This window comes from Scylla paramamosain, unplaced genomic scaffold (assembly GCF_035594125.1).
Source record: "Scylla paramamosain isolate STU-SP2022 unplaced genomic scaffold, ASM3559412v1 Contig45, whole genome shotgun sequence".
Lineage (NCBI taxonomy): Eukaryota > Metazoa > Arthropoda > Malacostraca > Decapoda > Portunidae > Scylla > Scylla paramamosain.
Window position 1 is genome coordinate 690,001 of NW_026973710.1, and position 8,011 is coordinate 698,011.

Here is an 8,011-nt window from a genome sequence, read left to right on the forward strand (position 1 = left end):
TCACCTTCCCGTGCCTTGCCTTGCCTTGCCTTGCCTAAAAGAACCCGTATTTCACCGACTTGATGGCAGGCTGGGTGACGAGGAAGCTGAGGTGTAAATATTTCTATATTTTACCCTAACCTTACCCTACCTTACTTCACCTTACCATACCTTACCATACCTTACCTTCCCTAACTTACCTTAAAGAAGTAGAATCTCCCGAGATGTATTCCTTCCCCTAATCTACAGAGAGCGGAAAAGTAAAGGAAACTGTAGGTCGAGGCGAGGGAAGGAAATGGGGAAAGGAAAGGAGAACGGGAAACGCCCAGGGGATGACAACAGAAGACGGATGACTCCAAAATGAGGAAGTTTAATATAATAGCTAGGATTAGGGTAGAGGAGGGAAGATGTAGGGCGAGGGGAAGGTATGAAGGGAAACTTCCAGGAGAAGCCAAGAGGAAGAAGGATTACACGTAAATGACATAGAGCGCAGGGAAGCGACAGTGTGTGAGGATTAGGCTGCAGGGAGAAAAGTGCCTGAGGAATACAGCCAATGATGGGAGAGAGAGAGAGAGAGAGAGAGAGAGAGAGAGAGAGAGAGAGAGAGAGAGAGAGAGAGAGAGAGAGAGAGAGAGAGAGAATGATGCAAGGGGAAAAATGATGAGTTCGAGAGATGAGAAAGACTGTACGAAGAAAATGTGGGGGAGAAAAATAAGGATGGACGTGAGGTGTGTGTGTGTGTGTGTGTGTGAAGAAAGGAGCTAATGTGGACTAATGAAAGAAAAGCCTCAGCTGCTCAGTCTGATGCCACCTTAATCTCCGCCTATGACGCCATAACGGTGCTTCTCCTCCTCCTCCTCCTCCTCCTCCTCCTCCTCCTGGTCATCAGTATCATTGGCTTCATCAGCCTTCTCCTTCCATTTGGCCGCTTCCTCCACCTCTTTTTCCTCCTCCTGTTCCTCTTCCTCTTCCTCGTTTTGTTCATTAATATCATTAGCATCATCTTCCTTCCCCTTTTCCATCCTCCTCATCCACCACCACCACCACCACCTACATGGTGTTAGTGTTGTTGGTGGTAAAAGGAGATAACATGTAATGAGTAGCCAAGTCTCATACAAAAGCTAGTATTCATGAGCAGCGGTCCTTCACAATCGTTAAGACACAACACAAGGACTGCCACTACATTGCCTTTTTCTTTCCTGTGCATGTCAGTGACCTAATTTGTATCAGTTCATAAGTTATTGGTGATAGTATAAATAGAATGTTTTGAGTGCATCCGCCTGGTGTCTGGATGACTACAAGAAGCAGAGGGTTTTTCATTAGAGTCGTGTCTTCAAGAAACGAAAGGAGAATACAAATGAATGCTTTGTAGTGTCTTGGTGTCTTAGTTTTTTTCTTTTCTTTTTTCCCAGTGGTTGTCAGTATTGGTCCCAGGTAACGTTTAACACTTGCAGCACGAAAGCATCAGTTTAATCTTACTGGGGATAACACTGGAGGGTTAAGTAAGTTTATGATGATACTGGTATTCATCCACTACAATTATACATTTATTTACTTTATTCCAACCAACAGCAAAGTATTAAAGATCATTTTGAAACTGTCACTAGTCGTAAATGTACTGAAGTGGAATTGACCGATTGAAAATATTTGCGCCTCAACACCGAGATCATATAGCGCTGCAAGGCCAAACGGAAATCAGGCCAAGGTCATTATGGTGTTCAGGTGATAATAATGTTTGTTACGAAAATCCAGAATGATAATTTATTTTCACGATGTACAGGTAGTTAGCGTGATCCCGTCATGTTAATTGTCCCTGGAGAGTAATGACGTGCCGATAAGGACCCCGCCTCTAGGGAAGGATTGACACAAACACATATTGGTCTTCTATGCTCATCTTTGCACGCCAGGGAAGGCTGACGGAGAGCGGTAAAGAATAACACAACTCATTCAGGAAGGAAACGTAACGATAAAAAGAAAAAAATAAAATAAAATAAAATAAAAAATAAATAAATTTAAAAATTAAGAAAAATGTTGGGCTTGGACACTCATCTTTGTAGAGGGAGAAGGCGTGTAACAGTACAGGGGTTAAGAAAACAGATTATGAAGAAAGTCTAAAGAGTGATTTTTATTTAGTATATCAACATAATAGAGGACACGAATATTCTATTTTTGGAAGAAATATGACTGAGACTGACTACACGGAATTCCTCGTTAGCAAGAAACTGCTCCACTTTGAGAATCACACGAGGGAAATTAATGCAAAGCGATGAAACGTGAGCATCAGGCGGAGCTTCTTTCTGAATCGTGTTCTTGACTGGGGCACGCTACAATGCTGCCCCACCTTCAAATCACTTCCAAAATGAAGAACTTGTTTGGTTTTTGAGAAACTGAAAAAAATAAAAAATAGATAAATAAATCAAATTAAAAACGTATATATTTTAAAAAAGTACTACGTGGATTTGATATATTTACTTTTATTTAAATTTTACGTGTTGGAGAAACTAGAAGCACCTCTCCACCGCCTCCCATGTGTACTGTCTCGCACCGTCAACACATCGTAGCACCTCCACTAAATATTTATAGTCTACAAAAATTCCTCTCCCATTGTCCCCTGAATGTCTACACCTGTCGCCTGGCACACCAGTTCCTGCTACACCTGTCCCAAGAGTCACAGGTGTGGTGCCCTCTAACGTTTTTCGAGTCGGTATTTGTCGCCTCGCCTCGCGCCTGCACTGAAGTGGATCACATCTCAGTGCTGTGGAATGATATGTTTGCTTTTTATAATTGTGCTGCTTTCGTTACCTTTGTCTCTCTCTCTCTCTCTCTCTCTCTCTCTCTCTCTCTCTCTCTCTCTCTCTCTCTCTCTCTCTCTCTCTCTCTCGGTCTCGGTCTCCTTGTTCTCGCCCTCGTCTTCTTTATGCACCCCTTTTTCTTTTACTTGCATTCCTCCTCTTCGTCCTCGTCCTCCTCCTCTTCCTCTTCCCCTTCCTTTTCCTCTTCTTCTTCTTCTTCCTCTTCCTCCTTCCTCATCCATTCTTTTCGCCTCATTTGCTTCCCCCAAACAGGAGATTTCCAAGCGTGGATTCAAATATCTGTTTTCTTTGACATAGATTAGACTTTCTGTTGCAGATAACGAGACTAAAACCTTTCGTCTCGCTTACTTGTTATTTACCTTTACTGTAATCACGTTATCGAATGTGTTTGGGCTTCGACAAACACATTCATCCGGATTTCATAGATCTTGCTGGTTATCTACGTGTTACATGGTACACACACACACACACACACACACACACACACACACACACACTTAAACGAAACACAATGCATACAAGTACACAGTGCAAAACTACAAGAGAGAGAGAGAGAGAGAGAGAGAGAGAGAGAGAGAGAGAGAGAGAGAGAGAGAGAGAGAGAGAGAGAGAGAGAGAGAGAGAGAGAGAGAGAGAGAGAGAGAGAGAGAGAGAGAGAGAGAGAGAGAGATGATTATGTACTCTTTTAGCTGATTGTAAATTATATGTAAGGATGAATATGAATAGCACACACACACACACACACACACACACACACACACCAGTAAACTTAACCCAATTGCAAACATTTTTTTCCTATTTTGCGTTTTTGCGTTTATTTTCCTTGTGTGTGTGTGTGTGTGTGTGTGTGTGTGTGTGTTTTGGCTGTGTTGAGTATAATCCCACCCCAAAAATATAGGACTTTTTATTATTTGTGTATGTTGTTTTGTTAATTGATTTGTTATTGAGATTGGTATTCATTGGTTGTCCTGCGTACTCGTGCCATTTTTTACTAATTTTTATTCCCTTTTTAAAGTTTTTGTGTTTAAGGTTTTATGGATTTTCAAGCTTCGATATGGTAATTATTCTCATATGTCCTTTTTTATCATGTATCATTCATTTTATTTATGCATTCATTCATTGCATCCCTCTTTGTTTGTGTATTTGTTCGCTCATTCTCTCTCTCTCTCTCTCTCTCTCTCTCTCTCTCTCTCTCTCTCTCTCTCTCTCTCTCTCTCTCTCTCTCTCTCTCTCTCTCTCTCTGTCTCTAATGAGGCAATCAACCCGCCAGATCGGGTATCATAGCCTCCACTGCAGTAAGTTTAGCAAGCAGCCATTACAAGTGTACATTGCTCTGAGAACCATTCACTAATTACTGGGCTGCATTCTTTTTAATACGATAACCTTCGAATTTTCAGAACACTCGACAGATTTATTTCTTTTTGTGTCAGGTCTTTTTCTTTTTCTCGTGTGACCATCACTTTCTGAATTTCAGTCCATCCATGGATGAAAAATTTTCTATCAATTGCCTTTATGTAAAGCAGGTATGAGTTGTAGCTAAATATATATATATATATATATATATATATATATATATATATATATATATATATATATATATATATATATATATATATATATATATATATATATATATATATATATATATATATATATATATATATATATATATATATATATATATATATATATATATATATATATATATATATATATATATATATATATATATATATATATATATATATATATATATATATATATATATATATATATATATATATATATATATATATATATATATATATATATATATATATATATATATATATATATATATATATATATATATATATATATATATATATATATATATATATATATATATATATATATATATATATATATATATATATATATATATATATATATATATATATATATATATATATATATATATATATATATATATATATATATATATATATATATATATATATATATATATATATATATATATATATATATATATATATATATATATATATATATATATATATATATATATATATATATTATATTATATTTTTTTTTCAGTGACAAGTTATTTGTTTTTATCATTGTTTATCTGAGAATCGCAGCGTATGTTACCATAAATATGACATTGGTTATTTGCAAAGACTTTTTTTAACATGCCAGTATTACATAAGTACATTTCCCTGAGTCCTTACGGTTTTTCAACTCGATATTTTCCCAAATATTGCCTCCAAAATTACCTCGATTATTTGCAAAATCGTGTTTTTTTTTATCATTATACATTACGACAAGCAAACACCCTTTGCGCAGTCGCTTACATATCTGTAACTCGAAATTGCCCCAAATGTTACACAAAATCTAATCATTTACAAAACTTTTTATTTTACACCGCAGTAATTAATAAATACATTTTGCACAATTCTTACGATTCTGTAACTCGAAATTGTGCCAAATATTCCACCAATATAGACCTCATAAAATTTTACAGTGGTCAGCTCACTAATTGCTGCCTTCGTAGGTCAATGTGGAATCGTTTGAATGTCCACAGATAACAATTAAAATGCTGGAAATGAGACGAAATGACCTGCAGACCTGACAAGCGGCCATCAGGGTTGTCATTGCCTGGGCATCACCTCGCTGCCTTCAAATTTCACCAAACGCTAACAAGGTAAACAGTATATTTAACAGGATGCCAGCCTGATAATGACTGGCAAGTGCTCCTTCACCTGTAAGTTATGATATATTAATGTTTGTGAAAGATCACGCTAGACTGGACGCTCTGAAGGCAATAGAGTTTTGATTTTCACTTCATTAAACCTTTTGGTGAATAGAAGTGCAAACTGTTTCCCGTTCATTATTTCTCCGATGCATTTATTTGACGAATGTGGGAACGATATCGCCATAGTTATCGGATTCAGGGGAATTCTGTGTGTGTGTGTGTGTGTGTGTGTGTGTGTGTGTGTTGCTCTGTTTCATTAGTGTAATGGCAGTACTGTCTTCTCTTCACCAGCAGCTTCGTGCGGACAATTCATAGGAAAAAGTAATACATTTTATTGGCACAGTGACAATTCCTCGGTGACCTTCATGTTTCAGGTCCACGATGCAATAATGAAGGCTAATCAACCAATTAGTCCCACGCCACACTGCTGCCTCTCCATGCTTTACTTTTTTCTCCATATTTCCTTTCTTCTCTTTTCGTTCTTCTTCCTTCCTCTTTCGTTTCCTCTTTCTTTCGTTTCTCTTTCCTCTCCTTTCGTTTCTCCTTCATTTTTCATCTCGTTTATCCTTAATTTCCTTTCGTTTCTATTTAAATTTTCCTTCATTTCCTTTTTCTGTCTTAGCTTTCTTTTCACTTCACCATTTCCTTTCCTTTCATTTACTCTTTTTTCCCTCTTTTCCTCTTCTTTTCCTGTTGTTTTTTTCTTCCATTTCTTTTCGTTTCTCCTTTTTTCTCTGGTTTTCCCTTCATTTCCTCTTTTCCTCCTCCTTTCTTCTCTGGAATTTATCTCCTCGCTTTACTATTCCGATAAGTTGTTGTTTTTTTTCAGTTACTTTCCTGTTCCTTTTTTTCCTTAAAGTTTCTCTCTCTCTCTCTCTCTCTCTCTCTCTCTCTCTCTCTCTCTCTCTCTCTCTCTCTCTCTCTCTCTCTCTCTCTCTCTCTTGGTTCACTTCTTGGTCTTTTGGAGGCTCATGTTTCCGTGAGTCTCTTAGGAAATGACACGCGCATTTGCTGCTGGTCCAATCTTGGGTCACATTCCCTTCGATGTGTCTGGCAAGGTGACGTCACGCGTGTGGGCAGCGTCTTTGATGGTGATCGAAAACAAGTGCATGGTGTGTTTGGCGTAGGTTGTTTTTCATGTACAATGTGTGAACACGTTTTCTATTTAACGTGCTATTCATGGTTGTGTAGAATCTTGTTTATTTTTGGTGAATGGGTGTCTGTTTTGCATCTACGGTGTTGGTGGTGGTGTTTGGTCATATTTGGTACTCTTCCCTTGTTGATTCTTAATTTGTTATATTCAGGATCTTTTTTTTTTTTTATCAGGTATTTACTATATTTTCAATAACTCACCAGTAAACTTGATTTGTGGGCGGAGGAGTTCGTTGTTATATCACCGACTACTCTGTGTGTAGGAAGAGACATATGCAAACTTTGTCTGTGCTCCTGAAGTCTAAAGAGACCTATAATTGAAAGCATATTAAGAGAATATTAAATCTGAGTTTCCATACTACCTTTCCAACTCATCTGTGTTAATTTTCTCTACAACATCAATAACTGTTGTAGGTTAGTCACACCGTCCCTTGTCCCGCCACTAAGTCTGTCTAGGCTGAGTGCGAGGCGAGCACCTTTAGGAATCCACCTGTTCAATCCGCCTTGTCGTTTACTTTGCTTCCCACAATCTTTCTCCTTTCCCCGCTGCATCCTTGTTTAGGCTGGTTGGTACACCTGTCCGCCTCCGCCCAGGTGTCGGACGCCGTCTCACAGTTGTTGTTTGTCATGTAACTGTGACTGTAACTCTCCCTTACTGACTCAATCTTCGTATATTGATCATCATTTTGTTTTTTTAGGGTGTTTTGTTTTCCTTGTGTGTGTGTGTGTGTGTGTCGGAACTTTTGTCTTTCTCGTGTGGAGTGTGTGTGTGTGTGTGTGTGTGTTTCCCGAGGTTGTGTTGTTGGTTTGGTCTTGTATAGCTAATACATACTTGCCCTTGAGTGCACACTCCGCCACATACGTCAGACGGATCGGAGCAATCGCTCACTGTTGCCTCACAATCTGGATCTGCAGTGTTTCCTGTTGTTTGCGGGCTGGCGAACCTTACGAGGAAGATGAAGTGCTCGCATCTCATACATATTATTGTATTGCTTCTTGCCTGCCTCTTCTTTACTGCTGACACTTGCAAGTCTTACACAGAGGCTCGCAGCCCTCAGTTCGTCTCGGCAGACAGCGTGAAGACCTGAGTAGGGGAGATTGGTGGCCACTTATGTTATTTCATGTCGCTGGAACTTCCTCTTTGGTAGATAACTCGCAGTGATAGGGATAACTTGTGTAAGGAGTTCAGTAACCTATGGAATTAATACTCAATGAATCACAGGTGAAAGCAGTTGCCGTGAGTGAGGCAGGAAAGTCGTTCACCGTGTAATGGAAGTATTTATAGCACATTTCTTTCACAATACCTGCTGTT